This window comes from Thermobia domestica, chromosome 4 (assembly GCF_964235325.1).
Source record: "Thermobia domestica chromosome 4, izTheDome1.hap1.1, whole genome shotgun sequence".
In the NCBI taxonomy this organism is placed as follows: domain Eukaryota; kingdom Metazoa; phylum Arthropoda; class Insecta; order Zygentoma; family Lepismatidae; genus Thermobia; species Thermobia domestica.
The window spans coordinates 175327713-175350369 of record NC_137457.1 but is presented as its reverse complement, the minus strand read 5'-3'; the positions used below and the strand labels follow the sequence as shown (position 1 = coordinate 175350369).

At 34.8% G+C, this 22657-nt stretch overlaps 1 protein-coding gene across 1 annotated transcript in view; it reads right to left on the bottom strand.

The window, feature by feature from the left end:
- Positions 1–22379, bottom strand: part of LOC145683403 (hemolymph lipopolysaccharide-binding protein-like) — a 350131-nt gene extending 327752 nt beyond the window's left edge. Inside the window, exon 1 of the mRNA XM_081754739.1 lies at positions 22279–22379. The gene's annotated coding sequence lies outside the window, so the exon portion shown is untranslated. The remainder of the gene's footprint in view (positions 1–22278) is intronic.
- Positions 22380–22657: the final 278 nt, after the last annotated feature.

The following is a 22657-nucleotide window of genomic DNA, read 5'->3' as shown; positions in this document are numbered from 1 at the left end:
ATTCCGAGAATTTGTTCCCAATATCGGGCCTATGTTTTCCGATAAGACATTAAGATGATGGTTTTAATATGTGTCCATTTGAAATAACCTTATTTGGAATATTACTATGTAATAATGTACGATTAAAGATATTATTACCAGAAATATAATCTCTACTAATTTATTCCAATCTTCTACATTTATTTTGAGTTGAATAATAAACGAATGAATATACTACATGAAACGAAAAGGTAAATTAAAAATTGCATGGTACAGTACATCAAAAAATCTTGAGTCTTCCCAACAAAAATTTTATTACACAGATTGTATAGGTATATTAGAGATGGATCAGGCCAAATCAAAAACACTATTATAATGTTTATATTAATGTATTGGTTCAAAAATCATGCCCCAAAGTACATCGAACAAATAAAGTTGGTTTTCCTAGTTGCAGGTCACTCACACTTACATTCTGACCAAACCTTTAATCTCATAGTGAGATTTGAAAAATCAGAAAATCATACAGCATGATGAATATTATGATGCTTTCAAAAACTGCGGATTATTTTTAAAACTGAGTACGGATTTTGAAGTTTCCAACTGAAATGAGAAAGTCAAAATTCCACTTAAACCACCACGTACTGCCCATTGTCGTTCTGCTGCTAGCAAAGGGATCATAATCAAACGAGCGAATATCCTGACATCTTGAGCTCTCATTCAACGAGAAGTGGCCTTCATGGTTGACTTTAAATCTACAATAAGAAAAGCTTTGAAGCTAACAACGAATGTGAATAGTGTTCCACTTAAAAAAGATAAATTTGGCGTAAATGTAGTTGCAGGTGAGAAAAATGGCATTACATATCTACTAGAACTTCATTTTGGAGGCGATTGGGAGAGAAAACTAAAGCTCATTTTTTACAAAATATTGTAAATGAACGAAAAGTTCCCGAAAGGAGTCACAAAATGAAGAAAAATGTAGTTACACGGAAGAAGTTGAAATAATTTTTAAATTTTGCGATATCTAGGGGAAAGCTGACGGAGAAATTTTAGTGGTTACTGGTAACCTACCTACCATACATGGAGCCCTATGTACTACATGTATGAAAACTATCATAAGATAACTAATCTTACGAAAAGCCACTGTGCTAGTTTACTTTATCTTAGGTTATAACAATGTATATGCACCAGAGGAGTCCAGTTGTAAGAATAAATTTTAATGTTATACCTGGATTTTCTTCGTTTAAAACACTAACTTCTGTTCCATATTTAACGCTTATTTCTATGTTCTATATTTGAATATATAAAATTCTATAAACGTATTGATGGGAAGTTGAACGTTTAAAACTCCAACTTTTGTCTCATTTCTAAAGATTTCTAAGATTTCTATTTAAATAAATAATATTGAAAAAAATGACCGTAAATATTTTTGGTTTTCACACAAGTGTCTACTGGGTTTCACAGTGCCCCTTCTCCATTACATCCAATTCCAAACTATCTCTTGCCCGTTGTACAATTCGAAATGGTCTCTTGTACATTTGTTTTTCCTATATTATGAACAATATATATACATTTCAGCAAATTTAAAGTATTGAACTTGTACTTCTACTTATTCTTTATTTTAGAAAAATTATTTCTTTTACTTTGAAGTATAGAAATTAGATAATAAAGAATACTTTGTAAGTTCCTCTTTGAGCGTTACATTTTCTCAAAGAGATTATTCGTAGAAATGTCTAATTAGCTCTTAGTAAATGTTATTTTCTTTTATATTTTCCCAATTCTCGACCCTCATGAAGGATTCAAGATGGTCGACAATTGGACTAGTGTGTGTAGTCGTAGTATGCTACTTTTCTTTTGTATGTCTATGACTTGCGTCAAGCGGATATCTTTCAGCTTCTGAAGATAGCGCTGACTGCTTGAAATAATTTGAAATTTGTGTTTCGTTTAAACAGAGGGATTAACTATAAACGTACGTATATAAACATTGGGTTATGTAAATTCTATTTTTATTTAGTCATATATATTTTATTATTAAAGTTGTTGTTTCGATACTACGCTCTGATGCGTAGTAAGGAGCGACCAATCAGAGAGCGAGTTGGATGCAGGCGCACGCTCCCTTTGTCTTAGCTCTTTGTACCGGGAAAAACATGGTGGAAGTGAGAACGGAGGTGTAGTTTTCGTCCTGTCTTTTGACCTGATTACTGCGTGTCATGTAGTGAAATGATTGTTTCCCATCACGAACCTTTTAAATAGGAGGTGCTGTGACTGAATAGTGATGGTAAATTAGTGTGTGTGCAGTGAACTACAATAGATTACCTACGAACCCTCAGCTCGTGCTCGTACAGGATATTACTAGGATAGTCTTGATACTCGCTAATCGTTTGCTGTGATGTAAGTGGAAGTCTAACAGTCCTTTCCCAAGAACTGTCTCTGGGACCAAGCTCGATTATGTATGGCCTCTTCTTCTTGACGTAGCGATTCCCCGTCCTCTGCTTTCCTTAATATAGGACTCCGTCCTTTGTTACTCGTCGTCTGATTCCACCTGCTTTTGTGGGACTTAAATGCATCTTTCAGTGAAGTTCCCGTCTGTGGTCGAAGTGTGAACGTGAGTGTTTCAGCAACTTTGCAGTGATATTGTCTACCTGGTGGAGTGTATTTGATTGCTATCAATCAAAGAAGGTTGCCATTTGGTCAAGCTGTGCCTATGCCTATGATTACGACCGTCATGTACCGAGATGCCTGTGAGGTCGTTGGAGATCGTTTGCTACCCTAGGACGCTGTCCGAACTGGAGCCCTTTGAAGTGGCCTGTGGTGTCGGTGCTGTCCACTTGTAAGCAGCGAAAGGTTGGGTAAGCTTTGGTTCACCTTCCGAGGTAACTATGTTTCATTATCTTTTATCTCATTCTATGAAAGGATTAATGTCGTCCCGGAACTGTGAGGGAATTTGTCCGCCGTTCATATAATTCGTTCAAGTCGTCTCCATTTTCAATATCCAGTGCTAACTATTATCGTCGTGTGTTTATTCTGTGGATTGAATCGTTTATAAACTAAAGACAATATATATACATCCATTAATCGTTGGTTATTCAGTGCATTTACATACTATATGTATTTCAGTTCTACAATGTCTATAATGTCATTTCAAGTGAATCTTGTCGTAACATGTCCGAGTAAACGAAAGTGACTCTCTATCCAGTAAGTCGAATCATACGCCGATGGGGTAGTCTGATATCAACACCGTTTCTCTCTTGTTTTAGATGGTATCATTTCCCGAGTTGCGCAGATGTATAATGTATCACTCGTTACCATCTAGCTTATGTTAGCGTATTGTCTATTAACGACCACTATGTTGGTGAAGTAAAGCTTGATTAGCAACAGCTAACTCATGTCTGTCCGGTAGTGGATACTCCGTATTAGTTGTCACAATATATATATACATATACATACATATATATTTCATGATCTAAGTATTAAGTTGCCACACTGCAAATTTTATGTAAATCCTCGAGTTGTCTTCATGTCATATCTTAGCTATAATGCTATTTACTAGTTTAGCAGGACGCGTCGAAGACGGTGGGCATACGCTAGTACTCACATTTCCGATGTGAGGGTGTCAGGGGTAGAGTCTAATTTACTGGTTGATCTTGTACTTCCTATAATCATTCTACAGTATTATTATTATTATTACCGCCGCTGTTAAATGTTAAGTTGTGCCGAGGGAAATATCCCCTTAACAGTTGGTTGCGGAAGTAGTGGAAACGTTATGTGTTTGGGGAGGAAGGTTGGTCGACGCAGCCACATGTTTACTCCCTCTGCGGTGATATGTTTTGTGTACAGTAATGTAATTGGTAATATCCTCTCTGTGATGCAGCCTACCGAAGATTATGTCCTAATATTTAGTCGAGGAATGTAAACAACTCTTTTACTGTTATTAAGGATACTGTTCAAATATTGTTGTTACTCATTTTGAGTTGTGTTGGCGCTAGAAGTTTTCTGGAATCTTTTAAGACTGAATACATATGATTTTTTTCTTTTCCTTTTGACAACTGAGTTTAGCTGTCCATGATCACTAATGTTAATGATAATTCCAATATTATACGTTATTACAAGAGAGTTAAATAAACATGATTGCAAGGTATGTGGTGTTGTTCTGAAATGATTTTTTTATGTTCCTCTTTCTACGTACCGACGATGCCATTAGTGTGCAAGAGTCTGGAGTTAAATAGCGTTGTGCTCACTGGTCTATAATTATACCGTAATGAAAGGAATAATATCGGCGACCCAATTTTTTATTTTTTTTCCTTTCCCAAAACGTCAGCTCTGAATACAATTTAGAGTAAATGTTACTTTTCAAGTTGACGTACGCATCCAGGAACGCCTCAAGTTGGCTACCCAACCATAGAATCGAACTAGCGTAAATAGCGCTTTTCAAGTTGGCGAACTCAGCTGTAGGATTATTTTATTGTCAAAAATGTCACACTATTTGGTTGTTGTCGTGTTATGCGGGAAGAAATGAGTGATACAGACTGTCGCGTTGGCGTTGATGAGATATACTGGATGGAGCTCACATATATATCATGTTCATTAGATTTATAAATAAGTAAGTAAGGTGTCGGCTGAATCGAGGAATCTTCCTCCTAATGGAGATGATATTATTTGCGTTTGTTTTAGCGAGCCTCTTGCTGTCGCGGAACAAATTGATTCTGATAAGAAACGTGCTATATCTTGTGACAGGTGTCACGAATGGTCACATTTTGTTTGTGTTAAATTAAAGGATACTTCTAGTGTTTTTGAAGCTATTAGCTCAGATTCTTTTGTTTGGGTTTGTCTTAAATGTTACGCACATACTTTTCCTGAAGTGTTGGAGCGTGAGAATGAATCATCTCCCAAACATTTTTTCTTCGCCTAAGTCCTCGCAAAGTAGCGAAAAAGGGACAGAGCAGGCGAATGAGCTCGCTGAAATGTTCGCTCTTGTATTGAGCAAAATAGAAGAAAGTAATGCTAATATTAATAGCAAAATAGAAAGTAAAATAGGAAGCGTTGAACAGAGAGTTAAAGAAAGTAACGAAAAAGTTTAAGCTAACAATGATAGAGAACAGGAGTGCATTGTTGAAAATGTACATAGCCTGTCCACTACTATGCAAAAGATTGATGAAAAAATAGGTAGTGTAGAAAATCTTTGCAGTTCTTTAACTGTTAACCAAAAGGATTTGCAAGTGCAGTTAGATGACATTAAATTAGAAGTTGACAGTAATAAGTCTTGTATTGAAAATAATAAGTTATGTATTGAGTCTGTTAAAACGTGTGTGGAATCTCGTGTTGATTCTATAGAAAACGAGGCTGAATCTCATCATAAACCATTAAAGGTTGTGTTTGATAAAATAAAAAAAAACTTGAAAATGAAAGTGATGAGGTAAAAATTGAACTACAAGGGTGTAATACTAGTCAATCCAAGCTTTTCTCTGAAGTGTTAACTTTAATCAGCAAAGTGGATAAATTAGAGAGACCGAAATTTACGTCAGTTGAGTGTGGGAGCCTGAGTAAGGAAGGTGTTGCCTGTAAACGTCGTTGTATTAGTGTTGACCCTCCTGTGTCGTTTTCTGAGTCAAGGGATAATTTGCCTGTTAATACTATCGTTAGTACGTCCGCTGAACGCAATGTGTTTGTTACTAGTTCTGTTAGTAATTCAAGTAAACCTGTGTTTGTGCAACCAGAACCAGATATTAGATATGAGTGGCCAGTTAGCCCTAGTGAAACTAAAGTGGTTGCCAGTGCTTTAAATACCTTTCCAAATGTCAATTCTTCTGTTTATAATAGTAATGTAAGTAATAATACTCGTACTACTGACACTGTCACATGGTCAATGTCGAGAGGGATCACTTCTCATCTTAGTAATAGCCCACCGGTGTTTAATACTAGCTATTTAAAGCCTAATTATGATCCTAGTGTTTTTCACACTACTATTGTACCGAATAGTCAAGTACCGCGTAACAGTGTTGCCACCTTCAGTGGTATAACACCAAGTTCATTGCCCTTTGCGATTAAGCAGAAAGATTTACAATCTTTTCCTTCGTATTCTGGGGATATTAAACCTGGAGCCCCAAGGAAGTTTTTGAGGGATCCTGAGAAATGTTTAAGTATGTATTCACTTACTGATGAAGACCGATTACGGGTCGTAGAAAATTGTATGGTGCGAGCCGCTTTTGCTTGGTATAGCTCAGTAGCTCCTGAAATCAAAACTTATCAAGACTTTGTGCGTCTTTTTAAGAATCAGTATTGTTTGCCTCAGATAGAGCGTGCACAGAAGAAGTCTTTGCAATCTTTGCGTTATGATAAGACAAAATTCGCTTCATTGCTAGACTACGTTTGGTTTGTAGTTGAAAGTTACTACAATATATGCGAAACCCCGAGTACTTTGGAACTTGTGGAATTAATTTTGAATTGTTTACCGCCTAGGGATATGCGTTTGCTGTCTGTTCAGCAATATAATAGTGTTGATGAATTAATGAGTAAAGTAGCGTTATTATCTGGGATTGAGGATACTTCTATGCATGAAGTTAGGCCTCCGGCAAAGAAAGTATTCGCTAAGCAAGCTAAAATTATTAATCGTAATTCAGAACATGTTGACAGTAGCTTTCAAACTGAATTTTTAAGCTATGCTCAGACTGAAAGTAGAAATAATAATAATGACAATAACAGTAATAGTAATAATTATCAGTATAATGATCTATATCGAGGAAATGGTAGAAACCGCTATCGTGGAAGAAATCGAGGACGTAACTGAAGATATCAATATAATGATAGGAGACGAGATGAGGCATCTTCCAATCCAAGGGAAGATCAACCTTCATCTAATTCGGAAAACTAAGGTTGTAGTCTTTTCCGAACACGGGGGAAACGACTGCCGTATCTCTCGAGTCCCCGTAGATAATGATTCTGAAACTAATGTCAAAACTTAAAATGTCTTGGTCGAGTCATTATCTGGAGATGTAAACAATAATGAGAGCAATAATGCTATCTCATTTAACGTAAACTTTGTAGTCGAAGAGGATGAAGAAAAAGAAAAGCCTGACTATTATTTTTCTTCTTCCCCTGGGGGCGCGGTGGCTCAGTGGTAGAGCGTTCACCTCTGGTGCTTGGGGTCCCGGGTTCGATCCTAGCCTCCGCCAACTGAACTTTGTGGTGGACAAACACCGTGCTCGTGTGTTTTCTCGGGGTTCTCCAGTTTCCTCCCACTTTCTTCATTCCACCATTTCACTCATCTCTCATCATCACCGTCTCCTTTATCCTAACCGGCATAAGCGTGGGACGTAAAACTTAAAGATTTCATTTCATTTCAATTCAATTTCTTCTTCTCCTGTTGTGAAAGGGAACATTGGAGGAGTCCAATTAACTTGTATCAATTACTGTGGATCTGAGTTATGCCTTTTGTACTGCAATATTTGGAAGCAGTTAAAACTAAAATTCTCATCTGCTAAATTGCGACCATATACTGGTTTATCATTGGGTGCCTTTGCCGGTACAGAGAAGTTTTCAGTTCAAGGTGTCCAGAGATTTAGTTTAATAATTCAGGGTCATTTATTTGATATTCCGTTACTTTGTTATAAAATATCTTCGAACTGATCTTATCTTGGGTTGTCCATTTTTAGACAAATTTAAAGCTGTTGTTGGCAGGGAGAGAAAGGAATTCAGATTGCGTGATAATGATGGTAGTCTTGTCATGATTTCGACTGATCAACCTAGTATTCTTATGGTAGCTTTGACTTCAAACAAGGTTGAGATCGGGAGGACTGAATGGCCATACGAAAAGCAGGAATTACTTCCTTCCGAACTTTCGTGTTCTGATGTTAATATTTTAGAGATTTCTAATCCAGTAGAAAATTCAGCTGTCCCTTCTGTGTCAGATGTGCATATAGTTCCTGAATCCAATCTTTCAGAAGCTGAATTTCAGGACTACATCTCATCTCGAGAAGATTTAGATAACAATGTCAAGCAACGTTTGTATAATTTCTTACTCCGATATCCTAATATTTTCTGCGAGTATCCCCGTAGGATACGAACGCCTTTGTACAAGATAGAATTAACCGATGAAGAACCTGTCGTAGGACCGTATTATTCTGTGCCAAAATCCTTGGAAATGGAATTTGAGGCAGAATTACAAAAATGGATTGAATTAGGCATAGCCCGTGAACAGACCTCACCGTACCGGAACCCCATGCATTGTGTCCGCAAGGCATCTGGTCCTGTTAGACCTGTAATTGATTTTCGCCTACTGAACCTCCCCGTTCGGGCTCCTTAGGCACAAGTGGAACCAATAGGTGATATATTGAACCGTGTAGCGAAAGTCCAATACTTTTAAAAGTTCGACTGTTCGTCGGGATATTATGGTGTAGGTCTCCATCCTTCGTCATATCCCAGTACAAGTTTCGTTTATAAAGGACGCCAGTACGTAATGATGGTCTTACCTCAAGGAATCAAGAGTGCGCCCGCCATTTTTCAGAGCGTAATGCATAGTTACTTCGATCAGAGTACTAAAGATTTTGTTACTTTGTTTTTGGATGATATTTTAATATCTAGTACTTCTCTAGACGAACACTTCGCCCATTTGGAGCGTGTGTTCGAAATTTTTGAGCGTGGAAATTTTTCCCTGAATTTCCGGAAGTGTTGCTTCCTTCTGACGGAAGTCAACTTCCTGGGACCTGTCATTAGTGATCAGACTGTTAAAGTTGACCCACGTCATAATGAGCCAATTCGTTGCTATCCCATCCCGAAAACCATGAAGAAAATGCGTCAATTTCTAGGATTTTGGGATGGCGACAGCGGTTTATTCCCAATTATTCGACTCTTACTTCTCCGTTGTACGATCTCATTAAGAAGGATGTTAAGTACAAGCTCACTCCTGAAGTTTTGGACCACTTTTATAAATTGCGGGAAATTGTCAGTATTCCACCTGCGTTGGGACAACCTGATTTCAATTTGCCGTTCCACATCCATTCGGATGCTTGTTCAGAGAATTTGGCTGGTTTTCTGGCACAGTACCCTGGCGGGTCTGATCATCCAAATGTCATTGCGTATGCTAGTCGTAGAGTTAAACCTCACGAACTTCCATTGTCTTCTTTTCAGTTGGAATTGCTCTCTGTTTTGTTTCTGTGTGAAGGTTTTTCGCAATATATTCTTGGGAGAACCACGTATATTCATACAGATAATGCTGCCGTCACTCATTCTTTTTCTATGAAGAACTTAGATACAAGAATGGCTCGTATGCTTCTCAAATTACAAAGGTTCGACCTTGTCTTCGAACACTGTCCTGGGAGTCTAAATTTTGTAGCGGACACATTGAGTAGGAATTCACCGGAAGTGCCTTCTAAGTTAGAAGAGTATCATGGCAATTTCTTGTCTGTTGAAGATTCGTCTCTTTTCAACCTGGAGAAAGTCAGGGAAATCAGCAGTATGATGATTTTGGTCTTAAATTAAAGTCTTTATTGGATAGTTCTCCAGAACATGCCACTTGTTATAAAGGTTTGTTATATTTCAAGCATAGGAATTCGAACCAATGGCTTTTGGTTATTCCTCGAAAATTAGTAAAAGAAATAATTGGAATAGTCCATTCACGTGATCATTTTGGGGCTAGGAAATGTATATCTTTATGTCGTTCTTTATTTTACTGGAAGAAACAAAGACTGTCAGTTCGACAGTATATCAGAGATTGTCTTGATTGTGCTGAGACAAAGTTCGCCAATCAAGTAATACTTAAAGAAGAAATCCATATAGAAGCTAGTCGACCTCATGACCATTTAGCGGTCGATCTCGCGGGGAAACTCCCAGTTAGTAATGGTTATTATTATATTTTGTCTATTATCGATATTTATTTTAGGTTTGTTTGTTTCTTTCCTTTGAAGACTGCTCATGTTAAAGGTACAATTTCAGTGTTGGAAAAGAATTATTTCTATTTGTTTCCCTATTCTAATGCTATTGTCTCAGACAAAGGTTCACAGTTCGATTCGCGCCCCTGGCAGGACTATTGTAAGGAGCGTAACATGAAATCAATATAAACGTCCAGTTATTCCCCTTGCTCGAATGGCTTGGCAGAGAGGAGCCATAAAGAACTCAACCGAACTATTCGTTTGGAGTGTCATAATAATCATTCTAAGTGGAGTACTGTACTTAAGCGATGTCAGGAACTTCTTAATTATTCGTTATGTAGTAGTATTGATTGTACCCCTGCAGAGCTATTTTTATCTTATTCTGCTATTGAAGCATTTAAAAAGAATTTTCCTTGGCCTGGTGTTCTAGAAAAGAAACCTACCCAAGATCGTTATATTACATTGTATCCAAAGGTTACTAATAAAACTAAGAAATTTTTGAAACGAACGGGAAAGGAGGTTAAGTTAGAAGAAGGAGACCTAGTAATGGTAAGACTTCACCATCTTTCCTCTTCAGTTAAAGGAGAATTTGCTAAATATATGAAATGTTTCTCGGACCCTTTCTTGGCTAGAAAGATTCTGAAAAACTCAGTGATTTTACATACCCTCACTGGAGGAAGTGTGGGAACGCAAAATTTTCACAACTTGAATAAATTCAACTGCTCCAATGAACGGAGAGATGAACTTCTTCGAAATTATCCACATAAATAATCTTCTGTTTTTAAATAATGATATATAGGGTGTTCAAAAATAACTGACCCTTTGGATAATTTATTTTTTTCCTGTCCCCTGGGTGGATGAAACGTTCCTCTTTGAGCGTTATATTTTCTCAAAGAGATTATTCGTAGAAATGTCTAATTAGCTCTTAGTAAATGTCATTTTCTTTTATATTTTCCCAATTCTCGACCCTCATGAAGGATTCAAGATGGTCGACAATTGGACTAGTGTGTGTAGTCGTAGTATGCTATTTTTCTTTTGTATGTCTATGATTGGGTCGAGCGGATATCTTTCAGCTTCTGAAGATAGCGCTGACTGCTTGAAATAATTTGAAAATTGTGTTTCGTTTAAACAGAGGGGTTAACTATAAACGTACGTATATAAACATTGGGTTATGTAAATTCTATTTTTATTTAGTCATATATATTTTATTATTAAAGTTGTTGTTTCGTTACTACGCTCTGATGCGTAGTAAGAAGCGACCAATCAGAGAGCGAGTTGGATGCAGGCGCACCCTCCCTTTGTCTTAGCTCTTTGTACCGGGAAAAACTGGTGGAAGTGAGAACGGAGGTGTAGTTTTCGTCCTGTCTTTTGACCTGATTACTGCGTGTCATGTAGTGAAATGATTGTTTCCCATCACGAACCTTTTAAATAGGAGATGCTGTGACTGAATAGTGAAGGTAGATTAGTGTGTGTGCAGTGAACTACAATAGATTACCTACGAACCCTCAGCTCGTGCTCGTACAGGATATTACTAGGATAGTCTTGATACTCGCTAATCGTTTGCTGTGATGTAAGTGGAAGTCTAACAGTCCTTTCCCAAGAACTGTCTCTGGGACCAAGCTCGATTATGTATGGCCTCTTCTTCTTGACGTAGCGATTCCTCGCCTCTGCTTTCCTTAATATGGGACTCCGTCCTTTGTTACTCGTCGTCTGATTCCACCTGCTTTTGTGGGACTTAAATGCATCTTTCAGTGAAGTTCCCGTCTGTGGTCGAAGTGTGAACGTGAGTGTTTCAGCAACTTTGCAGTGATATTGTCTACCTGGTGGAGTGTATTTGATTGCTATCAATCAAAGAAGGTTGCCATTTGGTCAAGCTGTGCCTATGCCTATGATTACGACCGTCATGTACCGAGATGCCTGTGAGGTCGTTGGAGACCGTTTGCTACCCCAGGACGCTGTCCGAACTGGAGCCCTTTGAAGTGGCCTGTGGTGTCGGTGCTGTCTACTTGTAAGCAGCGAAAGGTTGGGTAAGCTTTGGTTTACCTTCCGAGGTAACTATGTTTCATTATCTTTTATCTCATTCTATGAAAGGATTAATGTCGTCCCGGAACTGTGAGGGAATTTGTCCGCCGTTCATATAATTCGTTCAAGTCGTCTCCATTTACGATATCCAAAGCTATACTTTTATCGAAGTGTGTTTATTCTGTGGATTGAATCGTTTATAAACTAAAGACAATATATATACATCCATTAATCATTGGTTATTCAGTGCATTTACATACTATATTTATTTCAGTTCTGCAATGTCTATAATGTCATTGCAAGTGAATCTTGTCCGTAACATGTCCGAGTAAACGAAAGTGACTCTCTATCCAGTAAGTCGAATCATACGCCGATGGGGTAGTCTGATATCAACACCGTTTCTCTCTTGCTTTAGATGGAATCATTTCCCGAGTTGCGCAGATGTATAATGTATCACTCGTTACCATCTAGCTTTTGTTCGTCTAGTAGTGGGCACTCCGTATTTTCTATTAATTACCACTATGTTGGTGAAGTAAAGCTTGATTAGCAACAGCTAGCTCATGTCTGTCCGGTAGTGGATACTCCGTACTAGTTATCACAATATATATACATATACATACTTATATATTTCATGATCTAAGTATTAAGTTGCCACACTGCAAATTTTATGTAAATCCTCTAGTTTTCTTCAAGTCATATCTTAGCTATAATGCTATTCACTAGTTTAGCAGGACGCGTCGAAGACGGTGGGCATACGCTAGTACTCACATTTCCGATGTGAGGGTGTCAGGGGTAGAGTCTAATTTACTGGTTGATCTTGTCCTATAATGTTTCTACAGTATTATTATTATTATTACCGCCGCTGTTAAATGTTAAGTTGTGCTGAGGGAAATATCCCCTTAACAGTTGGTTGCGGAAGTAGTGGAAACGTTATGTGTTTGGGGAGGAAGGTTGGTCGACGCAGCCACATGTTTACTCCCTCTGCGGTGATATGTTTTGTGAACAGTAATGTAATTGGTAATTTCCCAGCTGTGATGCAGCCTACCGAAGATTATGTCCTAATATTTAGTCGAGGAATGTAAACAACTCTTTTACTGTTATTAAGGATACTGTTCAAATTTGTTGTTACTCATTTTGAGTTGTGTTGGCGCTAGAAGTTTTTCTGGAATCTTTTAAGATTGAATACATATGATTTGTTTCTTTTCCTTTTGACAACTGAGTTTAGCTGTCCATGATCACTAATGTTAATGATAATTCCAATATTATACGTTATTACAAGAGAGTTAAATAAACATGATTGCAAGGTATGTGGTGTTGTTCTGAAATGATTTTTTTTATCTTCCTCTTTTTCCATACCGACGATGCCATTAGTGTGCAAGAGTCTGGAGTTAAATAGCGTTGTGCTCACTGGTCTATATTTATCGCGTAATGAAAGGAATAATATCGGCGACCCATTTTTTTATTTTTTTCCTTTCCCCTAACGTCAGCTCTGAATACAATTTAGAGTAAATATTACTTTTCAAATTGACGTACGCATCCAGGAACGCCTCAAATTGGCTACCCAACCATAGAATCGAACTAGCGTAAATAGCGTTTTTCAACTTGATTTCCCTAAAATATTGTAAATAAACAAGATAATATTTGGAATTGGGCAACATAAATAGAACTAAAACTAAATAATTACATAAGAAAATTCTAATTGGGGAGGATATTGGAAATGTATAGTCTTGCAGCAAGAAAAATATGTTGAAAATAAATTGGTTAAATTACTGTTATTACTGAGACCAGACAGTTTATTTACTTGCATAAAGCGAATAAGGAGAAATGAAACATTGGATATAAATAATACTATTATCCACAATACCAAAAAAGTTTTGTTTTACGTCATTACTAAGAGGTAAATGTTATCGATGACAGGATGTAAGAAAAATATACAATGTAATAAACAATACTAAACTATATTTCATTTGTTAAGGAGGAGTTCTTACATGAATCGAATTGGTGTTAATATAGTGATCGTGTGTGTAGTATGCTTTCAATGATTGGCGATAATAATGCTACAAAATATTGTAAAATAAATAATATGTGATGAAAATTGGAGATAAAAATATAATACTTTCCTTACACTTAAGATGACACTTAAGGGAGTAATTATGTACCTAAAGAAATAGTAGAATTTAATTATGGTAGAAATCTAATATTATACTTGATGTACCATGTTGAATGATGTAGTTATTTCGTCAAACGGAAACAAATAAATAAAGTTGAAAGTACAATTAGACAAAACTAAATTTTTTCAATTGGTGGAGGATATAAAGCCACTTCTTCCAAGACATATACATATTTAAACCATGATTTTTCACAAAAATACTGGGAAGAATGTACATATTTCCAGAACTTTTCATTGAACTCATAATAATAAAAATAGCAACTCCCTTGTAAAGTACATCTTTCAAAATCTTGTCATGAACCGTGGAGAAGTGTAGCCTATTCATCATAGCATTTGAATTGTAGGTTTCTATTTTTCCATTCAGATAGTGACACTCAACTACGACGAATTTATTGAGTAAAAGAGAAAGCTTTCGTTCTAGTACAAGAAAAAGCTTTCGTTCTAAAATACCTTAAGCACCAAATACATCATAAAATAGGAAAACAGTCCATGTCCTTTGGCGTCAGAACCTTTATTACCTTCTGACTCAGTATACTCAAATATATATTTAACAGTTATATATTTCATACATCGTTATTACACTTAGTATTAGAACAATCGCTCATACTAGAAATTCGTTTTCAACAATTATGAAACCAGTAACGTGCCAAAATATAGCGAATGTCATATATATAACACTCTACTTACTCAATCCCGTACTACAAAATAGTGAACTTTACTGTTTTTTACGTGATTTTTTAACTTTCTTAAAGATCTAATAAAATACTTAATGGTGATTTACAATGGGATCGATGGAGGCGCCTACCGCGTGCAGAAGAATATAAACTATAAAATAATGTGATTGTGAAAGAAACTACAGTTAAATACTGAGCATTAATAAAAAGTAAAGATAAAAATTGTAGTCGAAATCTAACCCAAAGACAAAGATCAGAAAAGTGTAAAGCAAGAGACAAAATGTACATATTGTAATTACTTGCTTAACCCCTTGAGTGCGTAATTTTCAGATGCGAACCGCTGCAAAAGTGTGGTTTCTTTAGAACTTTGGAATTGGTTACCTTTTAACAACTTTTGAACCTCTCAAGCAATCACAATGAAATTTTCGGCATTCTTTGTTGCTTCTAATTAGCTACTACAACTTGTCATTAACTCGCCACCCACACTGAAAGGGTTAAAAAATTGTTACTTTACTCCATAATAATGTTAAGCTATTGCAATCATTTCAATACTATTTCGGGGAGAGTTATAATAATCGTATTAGGAAGAATTTTATGATAAATATCCTCTTCAGCAACTGCGCAATTCTTCAGGAAGAGTGGATCGTTCTTAATTACCTAAATACCAATTAGAATCATGATATAATGCAATTAAAGTTTGATTACCTACTTACTTTGCCGGATGAAATGTGAAGTGATAATCGAAGAACACTACTACCAACTTGGGGTAAAGACCATAGTGACAGTTTTATTAACTGAATGATATTACAATTTTTATAAACCTCTGCGTTCCTGCGTTTTCCTTGTTGCGTAGTAAATTGGATAAGAACTAAATTTAGAAATAATAATACGAAAGAATTAAAAATTATTTGTATTCGGTCGATGAAATAAATATAGCATCAAAATATTTTTGTTATTAGCTTCTTATAAGCACTTAGTTATAAGGTAATTTAACATATGATTTTGCAATTTCTACATTGCATAACCCTTCTTCTTTAGAAGAAGTGACGTAGGGGTCGAACAAAGTCCCAAGATCTGGAATGAGTATATTGGGATGTTGTAACAAGTGCAAGTAAATTTAACCTTTGTGACAATTTTTGTTAGTTACTGTTACCGAAAATAATATAATATTGGTAATATTATTTGGTGGTTGATTAGGGATAAAAACTGCGTAACTTGCAAGGAATTGACTGCTGGCATCATACAGATCTCTTTGTTGTTTTAAATGGTACTGTAACAATGGTTATCCAAATAAATTGTAGAGATAACAGAATTCCCCAAGCAAAGCTGGTGTCTTAGATGTTCATCGTATTATATAGCTGAAAGGCAGTGCCTTTAGCTGACCAAGTGCTGCAGCAGATGGCGCTCTTGTATTAATTTAGTTCCGAAGACGATTGCAATATTATATGACTTGAAGAGTCCATTGCGTTGTTTTAGTCAACACCAATATTCATTTACTTATTTGGTGTGGAGTGTTTTCATTCTTTCGGGATTTTAATCTATGAAGCTATCGAAAAAAATTTTAGAATTGAAAACATTTGTTAAGAAATTAATATGTTGCCTGTAAGTGTAGGAAAGATTACAAAAGGACAACATATCAGAAGTCGGGACCGCTAACAATATTGAAAGGAATTACGTGCTAGTTTAGGAACTATTACGAAAGTAAATTAAGCATAATTTGTAACTATTACGAGTAATAAGAAAGTCCCGGAATAGTTAGGAACTTCGTGAAGAAATTTCATAAACAAGCTAACTGTAGAAGTAGGTAGATATAAACGAGGATTAAGAAAATTTGGAGAAAAGACTTCTACGGATTTCAGTCTGAAATATATAAGTGCAATGTTGAACATTTGTGGTAGAACAGTTAAAAGGTAATGAAAACGAAGCAAAAAGTGTCCTTATTTTATAGATATTCCCATTGAAACTTCATTATTGCCGCTCGAATGGAGAATATGAAGGAAGGAAGTATTGGCACTGGAATCTTTTGGAAATAAGGTAAAAAAAAATAAGTCATATGTAAAGTAAAGCGGAGTAAAATGGTAAGGGGGAAAATTTTCTAAAATAAAATTGTAGACATAGTTCCGTCTGGTCCTATAAGGAGCGAAACACCTGCTCGGTCACAAGAACACGCTGGCAAGTAGTTGATGCTCACGATATACGTATTTAAATTTATCCATTTTAGACAAGCACGTAAAATATGCTTCCAATATTCTGACTAAATTCTTTCAAATGCGCGAATCAAAAATAACATATAGAAAACCATAATGTTAAATTTATATGTGGGTATGATAGGGAATGTTCTAATTTAAGCAGATAATGTTGAATAAAGCAGGTTTAAGGATGTCGTCAAACTTACATTTCACTTTAATGAAAAAAAAAAAGTATTGTGGTCGGTAGGTAAATATCTCATTCTCTCAGTGATATTGAATAATATGTAAGATTATCTTTACATGAAACGAAATGACAGTAACTTCATGTAGGCTAAAAAGAAATTTTAACATAAGGTCATGAATTTGCAGCTCAGCAAATATATAGAAAATATAAAATTTATGCTTACAGGTTCTTCGTAGAAATACTATTTTAATATCTGCTTATAAATGTAGTGCATTGAAGTATCTGAATGACAATATAGAGCTCAGTTTAAAATGAACAAGGACAAACAAGTATGTCAATGGGATGTTAAATTAATGGTATGAACCGACGGAAGATACATCTTTGTCTCTTATAGAGGTAATACAATACAGGAAGTTAAATCTGATAATAAAAATCTTTTTATATTATTGTATTAAACTTGGTTCAACTGTATTTCATATGTGAAGTTACTGTCCTGAATACCTTGAGTTTATCACATTGGCATTCGTGAATTGAATGTGTCACGATATAGGTATTTAAATTTATCCATTGTAGACAAGCAGGTAAAATATGCTTCCAATATTCTGACTAAATTCTTTCAAATGCGCGAATCAAAAATAACATATAGGAAACCATAATGTTAAATTTATATGTGGGTATGATAGGGAATGTTCTAATTTAAGCAGATATTGTTGAATAAAGCAGGTTTAAGGATGTCGTCAAACTTACATTTCACTTTAATGAAAAAAAGTATTGTGGTCGGTAGGTAAATATCTCATTCTCTCAGTGATGTTGAATAATATGTAAAATTATCTTTACATGAAACGAAATGACAGTAACTTCATGTAGGCTAAAAAGAAATTTTAACATAAGGTCATGAATTTGCAGCTCAGCAAGTATATAAAAAATATAAAATTCATGCTTACATTTTCTTCGTAGAAATACTATTTTAATATCTGCTTATAAATGTAGTGCATTGAAGTATCTGAATGACAATATAGAGCTCAGTTTAAAATGAACAAGGACAAACAAGTATGTCAATGGGATGTTAAATTAATGGTATGAACCGACGGAAGATACATCTTTGTCTCTTATAGAGGTAATAAAATACAGGAAGTTAAATCTGATAATAAAAATCTTTTTATATTATTGTATTAAACTTGGTTCAAATGTATTTCATATGTGAAGTTACTGTCCTGAATACCTTGAATTTATCACATTGGCATTGGTGAATTGAATGTGTCACCTTAACAGTGTTAAGTTTTTATTTTTGTAAACCGAAAGTAGGTATATTTAGTCATTACTGAAAATCACACGTACATTACTAAATATGTTATTATAAATGTAAGTATTTCGTTACATATCATATGGCTACAATATTTTATTAAAATTAACTAACTAAGCATAGAAAGTTGGTTGCCAATTAAGATAACTTGATGCGTTATGAAACGTTTTCTTTCACTTAGATAGAATACAAATATATGTTGTTGCTGTTGAGAAGAAGGTATACTTTCTTGCAAAGGATACGAAGCTACAACGAAGCTGTTCCTCTTCCAATATTTCAATTTCAGACTCCAATTGACCACTTCCAGTGTCATCTATATCTCTACACAAAAAATAATGGAGCCCTAATGAATGGTTATTTTCCTAATATTCTTAGTTTCTATATTGCTGCTCTATATTCTTTGTCTTATTGTCGTGTTAGCAGTGCCCTTGTTATCTGCGTTAATTCAATGTACGCTGTTTAAAAGTGTATATAGCAAAGATTTTCAATTTGTCGTTCTTACATTAACACATATTGCATCGTTGTGTATATTACCCAATTTGTGTTTTGAAAATGATGTCCCCTAAAAGAAAACACTAACGAAAATAAGGTTAAACTCTGTTTTACTGAACTTAACGCAAACCACATTCTTTTCCAAATGCAAGACTTATTACAGTTTTACGGTTCAACATAAGATCGGTAAGGAACTAACTTGAGTGATGTAATCAATTGTCTGCGACCTAAGAGTTACTGAACTAATAAGTCGCATCAGCAAGAACTAGGGAAAATTAATGTAGTACTAAAATTATTTGTAAGTGCAGCACAGTCACCTATACAAGTTTATGGGGAATAATTACTGTAGCAGTTCAAAAACTAAAAGTCAGAGTAAGTTAGACTATACACTCTGTCAAGTCTCCACTCAAACAATTTAAATAGCATAACAAATTACGTATTCTAATTGGGGATTAGTACAAATTGATTTATTTTGTAACCGTTTTCTTTTTGCTCCACTTGTCTGCCATATCATTTATTTTAAGCATAATATTATAAATACTTGTTTACACATTCCATAAAAGGGAAAGTATGCATTTACTAATCATATCAAAAACGAACACATTTACGTTATTATAATAATCGAGTAAAAATTTTCCACATACCATATTATGTTCTCCGTAAGCAAAAGTTTTAATAAAATGATGTGAGGTTTAATGAAATTATAGTCTCAATAGCATAAACTTCTAAATCATGAGCTGCCTGACACTCGCCAAATTAAAAAAAAAAATCTTAATGTTAGAAAGGTAAACTAAGTTTTAATTGGGAAATCTTGCATGAGAAGTAATCATTTTTAAATTGATATAATACGTTAATTTATTCACTTAATTTCAAGTTCTTAAAAAACCAAAGAGATGAAGAACATTGAAAATTAAGTGTCACTTATATTATTCAGACTAACGTTAGACGAAAAACGATGTTTTGTTTAATAACACCCTACGGGCAATACAAGTTTTTTAATATCACCTATATAACAATTTTGTAAACTATTGTATAGTCATTAATATGTGATTATTACTCATTTGCTTACTGACATGCGAGGGTCCCACAAGTTGTCGCTAAAATGTGATTGCCACATAGCAACTCTGATAGAACACCATTAGAAATGAACATGAGTAAAATTTAATGTGCTATGGACCAGAATGATAGGAGCTACGGGGCTTCAAAATTTGAATATCCAAAAAATTATATAATGGAATTATGTATGTTTAAAGTAAATATCTTGAAATCCGTTAAAGCAATCAAAAGAAAAGTTGCGCAATATAATGACAGCAAAATGCGTTATCTAAAACCAGAACCAGTGTTGCCATAGGTGAATCAGTATTGCCAACTCAGCATAAAATATTTTGTTTGAAAAAGCACAATATACAAGTATACACAGATTTAAAATTCACTATTATAACTAAACATAAACGGGGTTTCAGTGCTACATGCCCTGAAAATGTACATTGGAGAAGTTTGATATGTAGCAACAGATGGTAATAAGGGAATCTGGGTCTCATACTACGAATTCAGTTCAAATGCATAATACAGATAGTATAACATAGCAAAATGTCAGCAGTGTCACAAAATATTGATGCATTTGAAAAGCGAAATTAAGTGATGCCACTTTTACGTCCTGTGTCAGCCCCGAATCTATATGAGAGTGTAAAGTGGGATCCGAATCACTATGAAAGAGAAAGATTACAACAAAATGTTAGGTGAAAAGTACAACAAAAACATGTCCGATGCGGGATTGCAACCCGCGATGCCTAATATGTCGGTTGTCTAGCCTTCTAGACCTCACAGCTATCCCGGCCGACTAAAAACGAAATGAGGTAGTAATAAAATAGTTATATTTTGCAATTTGAATACGGCAATATTACAGTGTACAAACATAATCATGTTGTATGTAGGAGAAGAAGTAAAAGAATATGTCACTTAACACGAAAGACAGAAACCAAGAAAGTATTCTTCCAAGTGTTGGTAAGATAACCAAGAACAAGTTTACAGAATTAGAAAACACGTGTTTCTTTCCCCACGTGTATCATTTTGTTTTCGTGAGTTGTCTGCTTAATCATCGGGGCTACAGAAATGTAATTCAGAATCCTCACTTGTTTCTAGTGCATTACTTTATTACTCTCTGTTGACACATATCAGACTTCTCCATTGTACATTTTCAGCACATGTAGCTCCAATAGTGTGCAACGCTGTACCACTACACTTCACTGTTATGTTTTGTGATAATAGTGCATTTTAAGTGTGTGCACGCCTGTGTATGGTGCTATATCAAACAAAATATTTTTATGCTGAGTTGGTAACACTGCTTCCTCTATGGCAACACTTGTTGTGGTTTTCGATACCACATTTTGTTCTCATTATATTGTGCAACTTTTGTTTTGATTGCTTTAACGGTTTTCAAGATATTTACTTCAAATGTAAATAATTCCAATATATAATGTTTTTATATTCAAATTTTGAAGCCCCGTAGCTCCTATCCTACTGGTCCATAACACCTTAAATTTTGCTCATGTTCATTTCCCAGGATGTTCTATCAGATGTGCAATGCAGCAATCAGATTTTAGCTACAACTTTTGGGACCCTGCCGTGTGAGAAAAATATTGTAGCACTCGATGATAGAGTTACAATTTTCCAGTCATTTATTATATATCAACATCGGAATACACTTTTATGCAGAAAAGCATATGTTTGCAAAAGAAATACAAGTGTGTTATCTGAAACTTCTTAGTTTGCTAGTTGATACTAAATAGACTAATCACATCAGTTGATACTAAGTAGACTAAACAAAATGTATGTTGTAATATTCATGTCGCAGAAGATAAATTGCTTTGCCAGCAAGTAATATTATTAAATAGTCTCAGAATATCTATAAATAAAATTTCTTATTTGTTTAGAAAATATTGGAAACAAAGAGTATATTATTCAAGTTTTATGAATTTTTGTTCACAAAAGTATGATAGTATTCTTATGGTGAATCATTTTTAAAATAAACCATAATAATTAAATTCACTTTTGCATCCTGAAAAAACTAGGTATATAGAGAACAATATGAAATTACAAAAGATGGATTAGATTCGTCGTAAAGTAGTACATGGTGCACATTAACCAAGAATAAAATTAGTTTGAATACATAATTATTCGAGAAAAAATATACATTTTAAAGTGGGTGGTTGAACACTTTTATGATATTTTCTATCTAGCTTCGAAATGTTCAGAAAATAATTTTAAAAAATCGTTAAGGAATAGAAATAACAATGAACACTCAAAAAATAAATTATTTGAGAAAACAATGTTACTATGCAGGCGAAAATATCCCTTGTTATAAATGATCAAAAATAGCTCGAAGGTTTTATTTTTTCTACTTACTTTTACAATTTTTGCAAGTAATATTATATTAACGTATGCTGCAAACTTTACGATACCTCAAAGAACCGCATTACAAAAAGTGTTTATATTCAGAATGTTATAGTAATACTTATAGAGTGTTTACATTTGTTGCACAATAAGAATATGTTTAGATTAATCAGAATATGTTTGTTGTCAAAACATTGAAGAATTATTACTGGATTTGCCAGTAAAACAAAAGACTAAATACTTAATAAAGTACACATGCTCTTGTTCCATTTTTATCTAATCACTTATTTATTTTGCAATTTGACTGTGTAATTCACAACCCTCTAATTCTCTTGTGTAAACTGAAGGAAATATAGTATTATAGAATGAAAGCACTGCGTTTGTTTTCTTC